Source organism: Neofelis nebulosa, chromosome 6 (genome assembly GCF_028018385.1).
Source record: "Neofelis nebulosa isolate mNeoNeb1 chromosome 6, mNeoNeb1.pri, whole genome shotgun sequence".
Classification (NCBI taxonomy): Eukaryota; Metazoa; Chordata; class Mammalia; order Carnivora; family Felidae; genus Neofelis; species Neofelis nebulosa.
The window spans coordinates 103,554,095-103,573,763 of record NC_080787.1 but is presented as its reverse complement, the minus strand read 5'-3'; positions in this window follow the sequence as shown (position 1 = coordinate 103,573,763).

The window sequence follows — 19,669 nt, the reverse complement described above, 5'->3', positions numbered from 1 at the left end:
TCAGATCCCAGCTTAAAAAGACTAAATTATCTTTACTTCAATATAGAAGAGGGGCATCTGGGTGGCTCAGTCGGTTGAGCGTCCGACTTCAGCTCATGTCATGATCTCACAGTTTGTGAGTTCAAGCCCCGCATCGGGCTCTGTGCTGACAGCTCAGAGCATGGAGCCTGCTTCAGATTCTGTGTCTCCTCTCTCTGCCCCTCCCATGCTCATGCTCTGTCTCTCTCAAAAATAAATAAACATGAAAAAAAAAGAAAAAGAAGCCAATACCTGGCTGGCTCAGTCGATAGAGCTAGAGCATCCCTTCTGGGTCTTGATCTAGGGTGGGGAGCTCGAGTCCCACCCTGGGTGTAAAGGTTGCTTTAAAAAAAGGGAAGTGGGGTGCCTGGATGGCTCTATCAGTTGAGTGTCTGACTCTTGGTTCCAGCTCAGGTCATGATCTCACAGTTTGTGGGATTGAGCCCCATGTCGGGCTCTACACTGTCAACATGGAGCCTGCTTGGGATTCTTTCTCTCTCTCTCTTCCACTCACGTGCGCTCTCTCTCTGTCAAAAATAAGTAAGTAAACATTTAAAAAAATGGAAGTAATAAACCAAAGGTGGCAGATCTATATATGGAATCTTATTTGCCAACAAAAAGGAATGCAGTACAGACACATGCTACAACATGGATGAACTTGAAAGCGTTACACCAAGAAGGCAGACACAAAAAGCTACATCCTGAATACTTCCATTTAGTTATTTTATTTTAAGTAATCTCTACACTCAGCGTGGGGTCTGAAACTCACAACCCTGAGATAAAGAGTTGCATGCTCCTCTGAGCCAGCCGGGCTCCCCTTGAATGCTTCCATTTATAGAGATGTCCGCTAGGCAAGCCTATAGAGAGAAGTAGATTAGTGGTTGCCGAGGCCTCGGGGGAAGGGGAATGACTGCGGCTGGGTGTGTGGTTTGTTTGATGGGTGATGAAAGATTAGTGGTGATGGGTGCACAACTCTGTGAATATACTAAAACCCACTGAGTTGTATACTTTAAAATAGTGGATTTTATGGTATGTGAATTATAACTTCATATAGCCGTTTTTAAAAACAACAACGATAATGGAAGCTGCTCATTTTAAATGGAACAGGGAAAAGAAATTGCTTAGATGATTAAGGAAAAAGCCACCTCTTTGAAAGCCACCTCAGGGCCAAATACTATGGCAGCTGCAGAGCAGAAATATAATTTGGCCCCGGATCCAAGAAGATGGCCTAAGAACCCATGCTGGAGGAGGTTGGGGGGAGTTGGTAAGGGTCAGGTGTCATTAGCTTGTTTTAACACTTTAAGCCTCATGGCAGTCTCAAGAGGTAATTATTATCAAGAATGATGTTCAAAACATGTAACTTACTTAACAGGATGACAGGAAAATTTAGTCTTTGTCCATTTGCTTTCTTTTATACTCCCAGATATTACACACTATTTGGAGAGAACTTTCCAGTCTTCAGCCCGCATTGGTTACCACTGAAATTCCCATGGTGGAAGTCACACGGGTCCTTGAAATGCAGGGACTCTGTTTCCCAGAGCCCCAGAATCCCTGCTGTGTTTGGAAACCGTGATGTTTAGAGGGCTAGACTTTCTAAGCAGAGTACAGATCTTGGCACCTGTTCAGGGTGCTGTGAGGGGAATGAAGACACACAGGTTTACACTCCTTCCCAGACTCCAGTTTTGAATAAAGGCACCCTCTCCCCCTTCCTTTCCTTGTCAGACATCTAGCGTGATTTCTTTCCTTCTTTTTTTTTTTTTAATTTTTAATGTTTATTTACTTTTGAAAGACAGAGAGAGACAGAGAGGGTGCGAGCAGGGGAGGGGCCGAGAGAGAGGGAGACACAGAATCGGAAGCAGGCTCCGGGCTCCGAGCTGTCAGCACAGAGCCCCACGCGGGGCTTGAACCCACAAGCCGTGAGATCATGACCTGAGCTGAAGTGGGACGCTCAACCGACTGAGCCACCCAGGCGCCCTCTAGCGTGATTTCTTTAGGGAGCTCAGACTCTAACAATGGACAGGAAAAGGCATGGTCTTCAAGTAGCTTCAGCTTTACATTCATTAGATATCAAGACGATGGAATACAAAAGGCCTAGGTACCTGCTTGGAAGGGATAAAGGGGAATATGTAGGGTATTAGTATCTCCATAAACTATCCTGTCGTACCAATAAAATCTTTTTGAAAAAATCAAATCTTGTCTTGTTGGTTTTAAGAGTCAAAGAAATTTGCTCACATAATTATAACTTGTGAGCTTCACAGCTCAAAGTGCTAACTGGAAAGAGATTTGGTGGCAGTGTCTGTCCCAGTACAGTAGTTACTGGGACATTGCGAGAAAGGGGATGGTATGGGGGAGGAATAAAGGGTAATGGTCTGGTTTCCGGGGCGCCTGGGTGGCTCAGTCGGTTGAGCGTCCACTTCAACTCAGGTCACTATCTCGCGGTCCGTGAGTTCGAGCCCCGCGTCGGGCTCTGGGCTGATGGCTCAGAGCCTGGAGCCTGCTTCCGATTCTGTGTTTCCCTCTCTCTCTGCCCCTCCCCCATTCATGCTCTGTCTCTCTCTGTCTCAAAAATAAATAAACGTTAAAAAAAAAAATTAAAAAGGGTAATGGTCTGGTTTCCTTCAGTCCCATAAAGGAAGAAAACGCCTTTCTAAGTGTTCTAAATAATGAGGCTCTACTGCTAAGAAGTTAACAAAATGAAGGAAAATTTGTAAGTTGGTTTAAAAAGAGCCATGATGGAGACAATTTACCTGATTTTCTATAGCCACAGAGCAAAGAGAGAAAAAAAATCTATGGAATTTGGTGGGGAGGGCCAATTGATTTTAATTGCAGTTAATAAGAGGAATCTTATGAGAAAATCAGAAATATAATTTTTAAAAAATATAAACAGGGCGTTGTGTTCAATATTTAAAAGCCTGCCACTAGGAGGAGACAAATGAATTAAAAATTGTTTAATTGGCTCTTTTTCCTCTAGAACACATGTTCTTAATTGAGAAGAGCCTGTACAAAAAAATATATTTAGTAGCAGAATTCTAGTAAGAAAGACTTTAGCGGAGGGGTGGCTCAGTCGGTTGAGTGTCCAGCTCTTGGTCTGGGCTCGGGTGGTAATCTGGTTCATGAGTTTGAGCCCCACATTGTGCTCTACACTGATAGTGCAGAGTCTACTTGGGATTCTTTCTCTCCCCTCTCTCTCTTTGCCCCTATCCCAGTCACGCTCTCTCTCTCTCAAAATAAATTTTAAAAAATGTTTTTTAAAAATAAAATAAAATATGGGGCGCCTGGGTGGCTCAGTCGGTTAAGCATCCGGCTTCGGCTCAGGTCATGATCTCACGGTCTGTGAGTTCGAGCCCCACGTCGGGCTCTGTGCTGACAGATCAGAGCCTGGAGCCTGCTTCAGATTCTGTGTTTCCCTCTCTCTCTGCTCCTCCCCTGTTCATGCTCTGTCTCTGTCTCAAAAATAAATAAACGTTAAAAATAATTTTTTTTAAATAAAATAAAATTTACATCCAAATTAATTAGTATATAGTGAAGCAATGATTTCAGTAGATTCCTTAATGCCCCTTACCCATTGAGCCCATCCCGCTCCCACAACCCCTCCAGTAACCCTCAGTTTGTTCTCCATATTTATGAGTCTCTTATGTTTTGTCCCCCTCCCTGTTTTTACATTATTTTTGTTTCCCTTCCCTTATGTTCCTCTGTTTTGTCTCTTAAAGTCCTCATATGAGTGAAGTCATAGGATTTTTGTCTTTCTCTGACTAATTTCACTTAGCAGAATACTGAGGGCTTTGAATTCTAAAGAAAGCAGTTTGCACTTAATTTGGTAGCCAGGCGGCCCTTTTGGAAACTACTGAAGTGGGTTGTAGGCAGTAGTGAAATGAAACAGCCACATAGACTGAGGGCAGAGAGACTAGGTAGAGTCTGCCGAGTCCTTCTCAAACCAGGACCCAGGTCCCCTGAATGAAGCTCCTGCTAAACTGAAAATGTTCTCTAAATATCCATTTGGCTCACTGGCAAATAACTAAAAGCTTCTTTTATTTTTATTTTTATTTTTTGAGAGAGAGAGAGAGAGAGAGAGAGAATCTTAAGCAGGCTCTATGCCCAGCACAGAGCCCAGTGCAGAGCCTGACATGGGGCTTGATCTCACAACCATGAAATCATGACCTGAGCCCAAATCAAGAGTCGGATGCTTAACCAACTGAGCCACAAAGATGCCCTAACCTGCTTGTTTTGAAGATAACAGGAGTCTACCGAGATATGTCTCCAAAGTGGGCAGAGGAAGAGTTAAAAGCTGCTAAGGGCTATAATCCTGAAGGACACCCTCCTCCTCACCCTTTATAGTTTCTCTGCTGTTAGAGGTACTTTTTGGAAAAGTTTGAGAATACTGGTGTAGGTCAAAAATAAATGACAGTTTGGAACACCGTGATGAATTCTATGGTTGAAGAGCCAGCTTCAGCCACCCCTGTGATGGGTGGCAGAATCTGTAGAATATGGCTTCAACTTAGATGGATAGGATGAGGGGAAGGGAGAGAAGAACCAATAGAAACGTCTAAATTAGTATGAGTAAGAGAAGAGCCTGGGTGACTGGGTTAAGTAGGAGTTGTTTTTTGTTTTGTTTTTGTTGTCGTTAAGACCCAAGAAAAATGTGAGGAGGAGCTTGTAGGAGGGACCTTATGTTGAGGTTGGCATTAGACACTGAGCTCCTTGGACCAGTGAGGTGCAGCTACTGCTAATAGTCGAAATGTAGTCATGGAACTCAAGAGGGCTTGGGTTCTAGACGTCTTTTGGGGGGGGGGGGGAGGGGGTAAATTCTACAGGTATTTTTATTTGTTTATTCATTCATTCATTTTTAAAGATTTTCTTTTTTAAGTATTCTCGTCACCCAACGAGGCTCTAACTCACAACCTTGAGATCAAGAGTCATGTGCTCCACAAACTGAGCCAGCCAGGCACCCCCAGAGGTGTTTTCATTAAACAAACAATCAAAAAACCAAAAAAAAAAAAAAACCAACGTTACAGCTTTTCCCTAAAATCTGTTCCCAAGAAATTTCAGATAGGTGGGTTCCTCAAGAGAAAGGGTAAGAGGTCATGATAGAAAGGAAATATCAGTGTGGGGAAAACAAGCATTTAAATATTGACTTGGGGCACCTGGGTGGCTCAGTCGGTTGAGCTTCCGACTTCGGCTCAGGTCATGATCTCACGGTCTGTGAGTTTGAGCCCCACGTCGGGCTCTGTGCTGACGGCTCAGAGCCTGGAGCCTGCTTCGGATTCTGTGTCTCCCTCTCTCTCTGCCCCTTCCCAGCTCATGCTCTGTCTCTCTGTCTCACTCTCAAAAAAAAATAAACATTAAAAAATTTTTTAAAAAAGAGACCTGAGCAGAAATCAAGAGTCAGACACTCAACCGACGGAGCCATCCGGGTTCCCCAAGAAGAAAGTTTTTTTAAATCTCCATTTATGAGTCAGAAAGTCTGTTCAGAAGACTGCTATTGTTGACACAAGGCAGAGCCCCAGCTGCTCTATCCAAACAGAGAAAAGGGTCCGTAGTAACCAGGCCAGTGGTTTTCGAGAGTGGCCCCCAGATGTAGACAGCATCACCTGGGATTCTGCTACAAATGCACATTCTCAGGCCCTACTCCAGATACTAAATCAGAAATGCGAGGAATGAAGCTCAGTACTTTGTGGTTTCACAAGCTCTCTGGGTGATCCTGATGCCCACTTAAGTTGAACACTGAGCTAATAGGCCAGGTGGATTTTTTTTTTTCCTTTCAAGAATTTGAAGTGAGCTATGCAGAGAGAATCAGTCGGTTGATTGTGGGGAGAGAAGCTGAAAGTCGGTTCTAGAAAGACTATGAGTCAGCTGGAATTATGAGTAAGCAGAAGCTATAACTAAACGGGGTAGTCAGCAGGTAGTCATAGAGACAGGAGGAATGGTGTCACGCCTGTGGTTGGAGAAGACTTCATTCCTGCTGCAGCCAAGAGTGACAAGCGAGCCCAGCCTCTGCAAGTGTGTGCAGTTTGTCCAATTCCCTGTTTGTTTTCCTTCCCAATTGAAGCCCGATCATATTGCTATTCTTAGGTTCCTTTGATATTCTTATCTCCTTCATAGTCATGTGCATCCTTAAAATAGCCAAGCTGCCCCTTACTTTAGGTGACCCAAGTGAATCTGCATTCCTGAACCATCAAAAGCTGATCTAGCTTCAAAGTAGATGGAACAAAAGTTTAAATTAAAAACAAAAAAACCCCCAAAAAAACCAAAAAACAAAAAAACTCATGAAAAAGAAAAATTATGGGGGCACTTATTTTTTTATTCTTTTTTAAAAATAAAATAATCAATCATCTTAACTATCTTCTAAGTAGACACTGCCATAGTTAAGTATATTCACATATTTGTGCTACCAATGTCCCGAACTTTTTATCTGGCAAAGAAATACTTTTTATTTATTTATTTTATTTTATTTTTTAATGTTTATTTTTTAATGTTTATTTATTTTTGAGAGAGAGAGAGACAGAATGTGAGTGGGTTAGGGGCAGAGAGAGAGGGAGACACAGAATCCTAAGCAGGCTCCAGGCTCTGAGCTGTCTGCACAGAGCCCGATGCGGGGCTCGAACTCACGGACCGTGAGATCATGACCTGAGCCGAGGTCGGACGCTCAACCGACTGAGCCACCCAGGTGCCCCTCAAAGAAATACCTTTTTAAAGAAAGTTTATTTATTTTGAGAGAGAGAGGGAGAGAAGGAGAGCACAAGTGGGGAGGGGCAGAGAGAGAGGGAGAGGGAGAGAGAGAATCCCAAGCAGGCTCCACACTGTCAGTGCAGAGCCTGACACGGGGCCCAAACTCATGAAATGTGAGAACATGACCTGAGCCGAAACCAAGAGTCAAATGCTTAACCAACTGAGCCACCCAGGTGCCCCAAACCGAATAACTTCTAAACTTCACCATCAGGTCTAATGCTCAGGTTCATACTGGGAGGTGTTTGTTTTGTCTTACCTTGTTCTTCTTTTTTTTTTTTTTTTTTTTAAGTTTTATTTACTTTTAATAAATAAAGTCCCCTGACAGGGGCTCAAAAACACGACCTGAAAATTAAGAGTTGCATGGTGTCCTGACTGAGCTGGCCAGGTGCCGCTACTATTCTTATTTTTAATCTCCTTATTCAGACAGTCCCTCTGAGAAATTACTGTCAGTTTTTTAGCTGGAATGTCTTTTGACCTCTCCTCTCATTTCCCTCAGCTGTTGCCCTAATCCATATCTAAACGTCCCACCCTTAGATTTCAACATTTTCTGCGTATGGTGTCTTTTTTCTTTTCTGTAATTAAAAAAATTTTTTTTTCATGTTTATTTATTTTTATGTTTATTTATTTTTGAGACAGAGAGAGACAGAGCATGAGTGGGGGAGGGGCAGAGAGAGGGGGAGACACAGAATCGGAAGCAGGCCCCAGGCCCTGAGCTGTCAGCCCAGAGCCTGACACAGGGCTTGAATCCACAAACCACAAGATCATGACCTGAGCCGAAGTTGGATGCTTAACCTACTGAGTGACCAAGCACCCCTACATGTATTTATTTTTGAAGGAGAGAGAGAGAGAGAGAGAGAGAGAGAGAGAGACAGAGCATGAGCAGGGGGAGGGGTAGAGAGAGAGGGAGACACAGAATCCCAAGCCGGCTCCAGGCTCTGAGCTGTCAGCACAGAGTCTGACGCAGGAGAGAACACGGGAGCGAACTGTAAATTAATGACCTGAGCCGAAGTCGGACACTTAACCGACTGAGCCACCCAGGTGCCCCTCTGTAATTTTTATGTTTCATATTTGTCATATTGATCTTCTAATTGCATCATCATGCAACACAGGTAGATCTGTGAACAGTAAGGATTCCAGCAACTGTTGGTTAGTGAGGCAGCAACCTAGCCTGGCATTGCCAGTGCCTTAGGACCCCGCTCTGCCTGGATCTTTGATCTCTCTCATCTGGCAAAACAGGGGCTGAACTGCAATAGATAATCTCTAAATTTTTTCCATCCATGACATTGCCTGTACCATTATATTTTGCTTTATCATCTCGATGGCATTTCCCTTTAGCCTATTTACAACATAATACTTAAGTAGCTTGGTCTTATAGAATTAATGTTTTACTATCAATACATTTCAAGAAAGGCAGTCAAAGTTCTAAGAACAAAACTGTCATACTTAGGGTGTTACAAGTGTTTTAATTTGTTATGACAGCTGGTTTGGTATCAGAACGTACCATACCTTATCAAACCTCACACTCTTCCTCTCCACCCACCAACTAACCCTTTCGTTCCAACCAAACCAATCTGTTGAAACTCTTACATCCTGCCCTTTTTTTTTTCTTTTTGCCACAGGGCCTTTGCTAATGCCATTTGCTCTGCCAGGCTACCCGCTGCCCCTCAGTCCATGCCCATTACTTCTCTCACTCCGAGAAACTGGTCCTGACTAGGTTACTGTAATCTTACATTTATTCCTTAAACATACATTTACTGAGCGCTTAATGTTTGCCAGGTCCTCCTTCCACTTTTCCTATGAGTTTCTGTATGCAACTGTTAAATTTAATTAAACAAGGAGCCCATTAGATTCAGGTGGTTGTAATGAACCCACAACAGCAAACCAAAATCTAAGCCTGTAAATGCTTCAAGTCTACAAAGTTGAAACCTAAGGACAAGGAAGCACAAAAGCCAAATAGGCTTTAAGCTACAGCCAATCATGGGGCGCCTGGGTGGCTCAGTTAAGCATCCGACTTCGGCTCAAGTCATGATCTAGGGGTTTAGGGGTTTGAGCCCCATGTTGGGCTCTGTGCAGACAGCTCAGAGCCTGGGGCCTGTTCCGGATTTGTGTTTCCCTCTCTCTCTCTCTTCCCCTCCCCCACTCACACTCTGTCTCTCTCAGTCTCTCAATAATAAATGAATGTTACAAAAAAAAAATCTTAAGCTGCAGCCAACCAGTGAGTTCCTTGCGGTTCTTCCACCTTTTCTCTCTCTCTCCCCAGTCCTTGTGGAGCACTCCTAACCACTTGTGGCTTGGTGTTGTTTGATTCAAATCAATTTTTGCTCAAATAAACACCTACAAACCTTTAAATGCCTCGGTTTAATATCTTTAAGTTTATTTATTTTTGAGAGACAGAGAGAACAAGTGGGGGAGGGGTAGAGAGAGAGACAGAGAGAGAGGATCCCAAGCAGGCTCTGCAGTGTCAGCAAGGAGCCCGATGTGGGGCTCGATCATGACCTGAGCCGAAACCAAGAGTCTGACACTTAACAGACTGAGCCCCCCAGGCGCCCCCTCAGTTTAATCTTTTAACACAACTTTAAATCATGTTGTTCACATTCTGCTTTGCATTTGTTTGTGTGGGTGGATTTTTTTTTCTCCCTCAACTTGATTTTAATTTTGGGGGCTTTTTTTGTACAGTATTGTGGGTTCATTAAGATTACTAAATAAATGGATAGATGAATTAAATAATGTAAAACAGCTTTAACTGAGAGGAATTTGAAAGAAATACTTAATTAGAATTTAAAAAGCATTCTAGGGGCGCCTGGGTGGCTCAGTCGGTTGAGCGCCGACTTCGGCTCAGGTCACGATCTCGCGGTCCGTGAGTTCGAGCCCCGCATCGGGCCCCTGTGCTGACAGCTCAGAGCCCGGAGCCTGTTTCGGATTCTGTGTCTCCCTCTCTCTGACCCTCCCCCATTCATGCTCTGTCTCTCTCTGTCTCAAAAATAAATAAACGTTAAAAAAAAAAAAAAATTTAAAAAAAAAAAAAAAAAAAAAAAAAAAGCATTCTAAGTCCAAACAGCTTTGAGGGTTACATTGTAGGTGATTCAGTTGAGTGACCTATCTTTAGACTGTGTCCTCCACCTTAAGCATTTTTTACTGGAATCACTCATTTTTGACTCTTCATCATTCACCATTTATATTATTTCTTCTCTGTCAAAGTAAGTTGAACCAGTGACTAACAAATGTTAAACATTCAGAAGATATTTTTAAAATTTCTTTTTTAATGTTTGTTTTTGAGAGAGAGAGAGAGCATGAGAGAGGGAGACACAGAATCTAAGCAGGCTCTAGGCTCTGAGCTCTCAGCACAGAGCCCAACGTGGGGCAAAATCCAGGAGCCATGAGCTCATGACCTGAGCTGAAGTTGGACCTTAACCAACTGAGCCACCCAGGGGCCCCTGCTGTAAGGATTAAATGAGTCAATACATGTAAGGTGCTTGGGACAGAGCCTGACAGTAGGAATACTGTGTATATGTTGGCCATTATCAGAATTATAAGTATCCACTTTCCAACAAATAGTACATTTCTGTATAAAGCCTGTCTTATTTAAGAAAATCTAACCCACAGAGTTTTTCCTTTCTTTTTCCTGTTCTGTTTTAGGAAAGTAAACATTTCAGGGGCACCTTGGTGGCTCAGTCGGTTAAGCATCTGACTTCAGCTCAGGTCATGATCTCATGGTTCCTAGGTCTGAGCCCCGAGTCAGTCTGTGTGCTGACTGCTGACAGTGTGGACCCTGCCTGGGATTCTCTCTCTCTCTCTCTCTCTCTCTCTCTCTCTCTCTCTCTGCCCCTCCCCCACTCACACACACTCTCTCTCGCTCTCAAAATAAATAAATAAACTTAAAAAAGAAAAAGAAAAGTAGACACTTCAAGCCAGAATATTGCCTTATTGCAGGGTAAACCTGGACAAAGAAAGCTTAGATCTTTTACCACAGGCTGATGAGCCAGAGATCAGTACTCAGTCTTCTGTCCAGCTTCCCCATAATTAAAATCACGTAAAAAGGGCAGGGATTCAAATGAGTCTAACATGTTTTCTCACTCACCAGAAAGCGTTTGGGTAGCTACAAAGGGCAGCAAAACACAAAGCCTGTTGTGGCAACAATCCCATGGCCAAATCACCTCCTGTCTCAGGTCTGTTTGGAGAGCACGTTGACTCCAAGGCTTCTTCTTCCTCTTGTCTCCAGGAGGTTTGCTAGCCTCTGATAGACGGAAAACATTCCCAAGACCGAACCAGAGATTTTATAATTCCCCATTCCCCTCCTTTTACAGAGTCAGATGAGCTTTGGCAACTGATCCCTTGAGGATGGATCCTTGACAGCAGGTGTATCTGGGAAATTTAGGACCGCTTTCCACAATGGGCTCCTTGTTGGTGTATATCCAGACTGGATATGATTAATTGACTCGTTTCAAATTAGGCTTTCTTTTTCTCATGTGACTTCTGGAAAGTGAGTTAAGATTAAAATTTCTATTTTCCCATGTGTAAAAAGGAACTTTTTTTTTTTTTTGAGGGAACTTACATTAGAATCTTTGTGCTACAAGGAAATATTTTTAAGACAACTAAATATAATTTTTAACTGTTTCTAAAAAAGCTTGATCCAGAGGGGTTGAGGGACTTAAGGTCAAAGAGCTGATAAGTGGTTGGGTCAGGAATAAAGCCTGTAGAAGGTAGATAATTTTGCTACTAACAAAGGGCTAAAATTGAGGAACCACTGAAATCTTTGCTTGAAGTCCAAAAATTTAAATGCCATTGGTATTTTATGTCTTGGTACTAATTATTTCTGACAATTTAGCTCATGAATAAAAACATAAAGAATTATTTTCTAATGTACCTAATGAGAATACAACAGAGGCTTTGCTGTTAAACATAAGATATAGAATTTTCAAAGTTTCTGTAGATACATATTTTTCATAATAATTTGGGATCATAATTTTAATTGATGCTTTAATGAATCAATTAAAAAATTATTTCATTATGGGGCACCTGGCTGGCTCAGTCAGTAGAGCATGCTACTCTTGCTTTCTGGTTGTGAATTCAAGCCCCACGTTGTGTGTAGAGCTCACTTAAAAAAAAAAAGAAGAGGAAGAAGTGGGGTGCCTGGGTGGCTCAGTCTGTTGAGCGTCCAACTTCGGCTCAGGTCATGATCTCACGGTTCGTGAGTTCGAGCCCCGTGTCGGGCTCTGTGCTGAGAGCTCAGAGCCTGGAGCCTGCTTCAGGTTCTGTGTCCCCTTCTCTCTCCGCCCCACCCCTGCTTGTGCTCTGTCTCTGTTTTTCAAAAATGAATAAACATAAAAAAATTTTTTTTAAAAGAATAAGTTGCAGACATGATGCCCTTCTAACCTTAATTCTTTAGTGGAAAAAAATATACCACACCCAGTAAGTGTAGAGTCATCTCCAGTATCGGTCTTTTCAGCAACACCCACTCAGACAGATCATAATCATTGGTTATATAGCATCATTTTCAATTTGTAGCATCTTCTGACTTGAACAATGGTAGATAAAAATCTAGCTGTAAGAACAATTAATATAGTCTTCGCTCAATAGAAATTTACCAAAGAGTACATTAGCACCCTCGTGGATGAAAGAATAAAACATGTCATATTATGTTCATTTTAGAGATACTGAGCTCAACAAAGATTTCTCTTCCTCTTTGTCTCTCTGCTTTATTTTCCCCTTATACACTGAAGCATTTTCTTTCAGGGTGAGAAGATGATGTAAACTATAAAATTGCATTTGCTTATAGATGAAGGATCAAAACATCAAATCAGAAATCTAAAATGAGCAGTTCTGAACTCTCTAAGAATTAGGTGTTGTTTTCAGCAGTTTCATTATTGTGTTGGCTGTTTCTATTTTTGTTGAAGTTGAAATGAAATTGAAGGGTGTCAAACAGGTCTTTAAGAAGTTTCTGTTCTTGCTTCTATTGCACTGTTTTCCAAATTACGTTAACATTCAGTGGATGCTTGTAGTGCTAAGGAAACCTTTTCACCAGTCACGTTGAACACACATTCTAGCCACTTTCCACGTGAATCCCAATTCCCCTGGCATCAACAGCCATAGAGTTTGTGAGATCATATTAAGGATACAATGGACAATACAGGTGCCCTTATGTTTAAAACTGCCATAGGAGCTCTGAGTAGCAAAAAGGGGCAGAGGGTCAATAATCATACTTGGCATTTATTTAAGCCCACTGGATTCCAGGGCTATCGTTTGTGAACAAAGCACCCTTGTATTGGGAATTAGTTATCATCACTGTATAGATCAGCATAAATAATCAGAAAGCAAACTGGTCTGCTGTAAGGCAAGCTCACCTCTATGAGCGGGAGAATTTTGTAACACTTTTATTTATGTATTTATTTTTAGCAACAACTAGGCCCTTCTTCTTGGTTTTAAGCACAAACCTTTGGAACACACTCGTTTCTCTTATGTAAGAGGACAAATCTGTGAAAGATGTCTAAGCCTTTATTATAACCTCATCATTCTGTGTACTTGATGAGAAACTAGCAGGGCACCTGGGTGGCTCAGTTGGTCAAGCATCCGTGCTGACATCTCAGAGCCTGGAGCCTGCTTCAGCTTCTATGTCTCCCTCTCTCTCTACCCCTCTCCTGCTCATTCTCTCTCTCTCTCTCTCTCTCTCTCTCTCTCAAAAATAAATAAACATAAAAAAAATAAAAAAATAAAATAAATAAAAAAATAAAAATAAAATAAATAAACATTAAAAAAAATTGATGTGAAACTAGCTTCTTACCACATTGTGAAGACACGGTCATCTTTCTAGTGCCAATGTAGATTTTGGTGCCAATGTGGATTTTATTAATTAAGGTGTGAAGAGAAATACTTTATAACGTGAACACAAATAAAATGCACTTTGGTCTTGTTGTACTGATAGTCAAGACTACTAGTAAAAATCCCAACTAATCTCATTGCCTGCTGTGGAAATGTAGTGTCAGTAAATATTTATCAAGCACCCTTAGTATATGATACTTCTCTATGTATTCATGTGCGTGGAAATAAAAGGTTGATGATGCAATTTTGATTAGATTGCACTATGATTTATGAGGCTGTGCTTTTTCCACCAAGACAACGTATTTTTTTCCTACTTTGAGTGACACAGGATAGCAACTAGTTAAGGATAAGAGCATCCAACATCAAACAAAAATCTTTCAGGTTACTTTAAAAAAAGAACGTGATTAAGTAGTTGGCATTGGATCTTCCTCTTACTTTGTTTCACTCCATTCTTTGTTTTTTTTTTTTTTTTTTTTTTTTCCTTTTCATTCTTTGTTTAAATGATGTTTTTAGAAGTGCCCAGATGGCTCAGCTGGTTAGGCATCCAACTTTGGCTTGGGTCATGATCTCATGGCTCATGATTTCAAACCCCGTGTCGGGCTCTGTGCTGACAGCTCGGATTCTGTGTCTCCCTCTCTCTCTGCTCCGCCCCTGCTCACGCTCTGTATCTCTCTGTCTTTCAAAAATAAATAAATATAAAAAAATTTTTTTAAATAAATAAATAAATGACATTTTTAGGGGCACCTGGCTGGCTCAGTTGGTAGAGCATGTGACCCTTGATCTCAGGGTCATGAGTTCAAGCCCCACATTGGGCATAGAGCTTTCTTTAAGAAAAAAAATAAATGGGGGACCTGGGTGGCTCTGTCGGTTAAGTGTCCGACTTCGGTTCAGGTCATGATCTCATGGTTTGTGAGTTCGAGCGCAACGTCAGACTCTGACTCCTTTGGTAAATGTCTGGTATTAACAAAACAGGGGCGCCTGGGTGGCTCAGTTGGTTAAACGTCTGACTTCAGCTCAGGTCATGATCTCACAGCTCATGGGTTGGAGCCCTGCATCAGGCTCTGTGCTGACCGCTCGGAGCCTGGAGCCTGCTTCAGATTCTGTGTCTCCTTCTCTCTGCCCTTTCCCCTGCTAATGCTCTATCTCCCTCTGTCTCTCAAAAATAAATAAAAGTTAAAAAAAAATATGGCCATTTTATCTTCAAAACATGGGTCATGTCCTCTCTTTTGGAGTAAAAATGGTTCTCAGGATTTAAATGAAGATGCTTTATATTTTAAAATAAGGAGCAAGTAGACTTAAGTAAAAAGAACTGAATTTTAATGTTATTTAAGATTAAGTATACAGAAAACATCCTGCTCTGAAATTGCTGTTCTTTTCTACAATGACAATTTCACAGAATTAAAAGGGGGTCATTAGCAGCCTAAGAATAGTTGTTTGAAGTTCATGGAGTAATTTTTGTGCTGATGATCATAGGTCATAACAGATCAGCTGTTTTCTCAATCCTGTCCCAAGTATCAACTTCCTGAGCTTTCCTTATATGAGTTGCAAAGGTTCATTAGAAGATAAGAGATCTGTGTTTATTGAGTTCACCACTGAATCCCTACTCTGTGACATACACAGGTACTAATAAATACCTGTTAAATACAAAAACTAAACAAAGAATTTTAAGACCATCCATAATCTTATCTAACTTCTCACTTTTCCAAAGCAATATTGACCAAGGGTTTATATGCCCTGGAAATCTGAGGGGAATTAAAACATTTAGGAGTGACCTCATATACAATTTTACGATGTTCATGGGCTATAAACAGAAATACTTGAGCATAAGGATATGTTGCTGTCAGCAGCAAGCCCCAAACTAAAGTAGGTGCAAAACATAATCCAAGATGAATATCCAGTATCCATCTTAAAAAAATGTTAAGGAAAAATGAAATTATGTTCTAAGCATTTAATATGTGTATTAAATCCTCAGGAAGAATATGTCTCATGTTGAAACAGTTCAATGATTTTTTTTTCTCAAATTCCTAGTTTTTCCTCTCCCACTTAGAACTATCTAGTATCTTTGAACACTATTAAAGACTTTTAAAAACAGTTTTAGCTTTAAAAAAGGATTGTGTCAAATAAAACACATGTGTAGAAAAGGCCTAGAAGGTAGACCCCACTCAGATAAAGAGGGAGGATGTGGCAAGCATTCTACAACCTCTTTCAGGTGCCCGGCCTCCCTTCTAAGAAGCCACCATTATCATGGTATTTAAAGTAATCATCTCCTTCCATTACAAAAAACAGTTTTAGGAGCGCCTGAGTGGCTCAGTCGGTTAGGCGGCCAACTTCCGCTCAGGTCATGATCTCGCGGTCCATGAGTTCGAGCCCGCGTCAGGCTCTGTGCTGACAGCTCAGAGCCTGGAGCCTGTTTCAGATTCTGTGTCGCCCTCTCTCTGACCCTCCCCTGTTCATGCTCTGTCTCTCCCTGTCTCAAAAATAAATTTAAAAAAACGTTAAAAAATTTTTTTAAAACTAGTTTTATCACCCAAATATGCATTCCCTAGACACTTCAGTTCAGTCTTATGCATTTTAAAAACAGGAGGTCTTGTAAGTCTCGTTTTAAGCTATGGGCTCTCCTCTTTTAGCCCTTCACTTCCTTATAATTTATTTGTGGAAGAATCCAGGCCATCTGATCTGTAGAGTTTCCCACAGTCTGGAACTTCTTATTGCACACTCACGGGGCAATTCCACATGCTGCTTTGTCTCTGTGTTCTCTTCCAATCTCCCTACAAGACTATGGATAGAGGCTAGCAAAATCTTAAGAGGCACATAATGTCTGGTTATTGCTCTTCTGAAGATCTTAACAGTTATTTAATGGTGGTTGTAAAATAGTGATATTCTTTTTTCATTTAGTAGTTGGAATAGTATCATAAAGAAACATCTCCCCTCATATATACATTTTGTTTATTCAGGTATACAGTTCATATAGGAAAGGTAAGACAAATAATTGTTTCTCCTTCACTAGTTTATAAAATAAATTGCTTCCCTATCAGTTTCCAAAAGTGACCATTTAAAAAATATATATTAACTCAAGTATCTGAAGAATTTTAATCCACTGTATAACTATTGTTGAAGCTAAAATTGTCACATCTTAGTGTCTTCAAGTTGGTTCCTAGATCTTTTTTTTTTTAATGTTTATTTTCGAGAAAGAGCACACAAGCAGGGGAGGGGCAAAGTGAGAGGGGGACAGATGATCCAAAGCGGGCTCCCCACTGACAGCAGAGAACCTGATGCAGAACTTGAATGCGTGAACCGCATGATCATGACCTGCGCCAAAGTTGGATGCTTAACCAACTGAGCCCCCCAGGCACCTCAGCTCCCAAGTCTTTTTTGACATGACTCAAGTAGTTTTTGATAGTTTTTCTGCTAGTTCATATATTCTAGACTCATTCTTGTACATTTCGTGTCCTAGATATAGAATCTGCGTTTCTCCAAGAAGTCCTGCATTATTTTCATGAGCAATGATCTATCAAGAGATAGCTTTACATACACAAAGTATCTCTTGAGTTCCTATTGAGATCTCCAATTCAACTTCAGGACTACAAAGCTCCTACTTAACTGCTTTCCTATTTTACCCGTATCTCCTTTCTTCCACACATAAAATCCTGGCTGTCAAAGACACAAGGCACGACAATTAAAATATACCATAAATATCTGTTGTTGTTTTTTTTACTGTACATTATACACATAATAGTCTTTGAGTACTAACATTATTTATTATTACTAACACTAATGACCTGATTCATGAAAGCATTACAATTTTAATATATGCTCTTCCAGTTTTCCCCCTCTTTTAAAAAAGAGTTGTGCTGTATTTGCCTCATCAGAGCATATGGCTTTTACACAATGCACTCTAAGCCCTTAGTTTTAGTTCTACAGATACATTTACATTTAACATTTCCCACCAGTCCTTAATTTGACGTCTCACCAGTCATTTCAGTTGTCAGAAGTTCATGCTCTAGATTTCTCCGAAAGGGGTAAGAACATATTCTCCAAGTTCTTACAAGTTATTAATAGTTCCTATGTGATCTTTTTACATGAAGGTCAGTTTGGCTGTATATAAAGTTAGTATAGTCTGGGGCGCCCGGGTGGCTCAGCCAGTCAAGTGTCCAGTTTCGGCTCAGGTCATGATCTCATGCTTCATGAGTTTGAGCCCCACATCAGGCTCTGTGCTGACAGCTCAGAGCCTGGAGCCTGCTTCCGATTCTGTCTCCCTCTCTCTCTGCCCCTCCCCCACTCGGGTTCATTTTCTCTCTCTCTCTTAAAAATAAACATTAAAAAATAAACTTAGTATAGTCTGAAGACATGCAAGCAAGGGTATACTAAACACGTTACTCCATCCTTCCCCCTGGCACTACAACATTGCTGCCAAAAAGTCTGATGCTAATCTAATTTTTACTTCTCAGAAGCAAAAATTTCACAGAAGTGACTTTTTTTTTTTAAAGGTGTCCCTGTCCCAAGGTTTTTTGTTGTTTTTTTTTCTTTAGAAGCCAGTAATTCTACTAGGATTTTCCTTGATATTGCTCATTCTAGGACCCCGTCCTTAGAGAAGTGCTGTGGTCATGTAATATATAGTTTCAAATAATTTAATTTCAGGAAAATAAAGAAGTTTCTTGAATTACAGCTTTTAGTATTTGTTCGATTCCCTTGTTTTGGTTTTCCTCTTCACAGATTCCTACTGTCGATATATCAGTCGCCTTTCCTCTCTTCAATATTTGACACAATCTCTTGATTTTGTTTTACTTGTTTTCTTTTGGGTTTTAAACTTTTTCCTATTTGCACATTCTATTTCTATTTACGGCAGCATTATAGATTGTGTTTGATGCTACTGAATTCCTTCTAGTTTAGTCTTCATTGTTAAATAATTTTTTGGTTTATTTTTACATTTTTCCCCCAAGTTTTTCCAAGTCTGTTTTGTTTGTTTGTTTTTTCATGTCTTGTATATTTTTAATTTTTTAAGCCTGTTTTGAAATTGTAGGCTATATTTGGGGGCACTTGGCTGGCACAGTTTGGTAGAGCATAGGACTCTTAATCTCAGGGTTGTGAGTTCAAGTCCCACATTAGATCTGGAGTCTACTTAAAAAAAAAAAAAAATAGAAATCATAGGTTACATTTGGTCTGTCCTGTGGGCATATTTTCTGATGTGCTGTTATTGTTTGCAGATATGTTCCTCTGTTCCTTGTTCTCATAATAACTTTGTATGAGATGAAACCTTGATACTTTCCTGTTACTATTTTTATTTAATTAAAATATTTTTGTTATGGGGCGCCTAGGTGGCTCAGTCGGTTAAGCATGCTATTTCAGCTCAGGTCATGACTTCGTGGTTTGTGGGTTCAAGCCCCGTGTCAGATTCTGTGCTGACAGTTCAGAACCTGGAGCCTGCTTCGGATTCTGTGTCACCCTCTCTCTCTGCCCCGCCCCTGCTCAAGCTTGTATCTGTCTCTCAAAGATAAAAAAATATAAAAAAAATTTTTTTAATAAATAAACAAATGACATTTTTAGGGGCACCTGGCTGGCTCAGTTGGTAGAGCATGTGACCCTTGATCTCAGGGTCATGAGTTCAAGCCCCACATTGGGCATAGAGCTTTCTTTAAGAAAAAAATAAATGGGGGACCTGGGTGGCTCCGTCGGTTAAGTGTCCGACTTCGGTTCAGGTCATGATCTCATGGTTTGTGAGTTCGAGCCCAACGTCAGGCTCTGTACTGACATCTCAGAGCCTGGAGCCTGCTTTGAATTCTGTGTCTCCCTCTTTCTCTTTTCCCTCCCTCACTAGCACTCTGTCTCTGTCTCTCTCAAAAATGAATAAACATTAAAAAAAATTTAATAAAAAATTAAAAAAATAAATAATAAACATATTTTAAAAAATAATAAAATAGGGGTGCCTGGGTGGCTCAGTCAGTTAAGTGTCAGACTTTGGCTCAGGTCATGATCTCACGGTTTGTGGGTTCGAGCCCTGCATCAGGCTCTGTGCTGACAGCTCAGAGCCTGGAGATTGCTTTGAATTCTGCATCTCCCTCTCTCTCCGCCCCTCCTTGGCTCGTGCTCTGTCTCTCTTTCTCAAAAATAA